The following is a 958-nucleotide window of genomic DNA, read 5'->3' on the forward strand; positions in this document are numbered from 1 at the left end:
GTCATGGGAAAAAGACACAAAGCAGGACAATGGATTTCAGTTTGTAACAGGGAAAAGACACAAAGGAGAACAATGGATTTCAGTTTGTCATGGGGGAAAGACACAAAGCAGGACAATGGATTTCAGTTTGTCACCAAAACAGAGGAAAAAGATTTAAAGGGAACTGAAATGCCATGCTCGTCAACAATACGGTGGAAATTGTTTTGCTGACCGCACTTGGTGGTGGTGGTGGTGTTCTTTTTTCTGTTTGCCTTAGCGTGCGTCATTGACCTTGTGTAATACTGCACTTTAAAGTCTGATGTCAAGGAACTGGTTTTCCCTACACCGTGTGTGTGTGTGTGTGTGTGTGTGTGTGTGTGTGTGTGTGTGTGTGTGTGTGGTGTGTGTGTGTGTGTGTGTGTGTGTGTGGTGTGTGTGTGTGTGGTATGTGGTGTGTGTGTGTGTGTGTGTGTGAAGAATCTGTTAAGCTCAGAAACAGCAGGGAACAACATGATGAACACTTTGAAACACACAAACGTACAGGAGACAATGTTAACCCTTTGTGAAAAGAAAACCACATAGATCCCATATTCCTCTCACAGTTCTGGACGTACTGGTGTTGACTGCTTCGTAAAAATGGAAACGGGAGCAGGGAAGGTAGTGTTTGACTCGTTTGCTACACTGCTCTTGGAAAAAGACCTTCTCACATGTCACGTCGAGTGCTGTGATCTGACAACTGGAAAACAGGGAGCAGCAAAAATGCAGCATAGGTCGTCAGAAATTCCAGAGGTATCAGCCGTGTGAACAGCACCGTGCCAGGAAAGAAAGACATGTACGTTTGAGGAACACTTTGTCATGGTACACGATTAACGAAAAGGGGAGAACGTTGATGATACTTTGTGATGACACCGTGAGAGAACACGAGCAGTCATGCACTGTTTACTGGCTTTTAAATTTCGACATCAGCTCAGGTTTGGAC

The 958-nt window shown here is 44.6% G+C and overlaps 1 protein-coding gene across 1 annotated transcript in view; it reads left to right on the top strand.

The window, feature by feature from the left end:
- The window catches only part of LOC143290145 (nociceptin receptor-like), a 388,332-nt gene extending 387,991 nt beyond the window's left edge, over positions 1-341 (top strand). The window contains exon 8 of the mRNA XM_076599447.1: positions 1-341. This exon is cut by the window's left edge and continues 1,944 nt beyond it. The gene's annotated coding sequence lies outside the window, so the exon portion shown is untranslated.
- The last annotated feature ends 617 nt before the right edge of the window (positions 342-958 follow it).

The sequence above is a fragment of the Babylonia areolata genome, chromosome 15, assembly GCF_041734735.1.
Source record: "Babylonia areolata isolate BAREFJ2019XMU chromosome 15, ASM4173473v1, whole genome shotgun sequence".
NCBI lineage: Eukaryota > Metazoa > Mollusca > Gastropoda > Neogastropoda > Buccinidae > Babylonia > Babylonia areolata.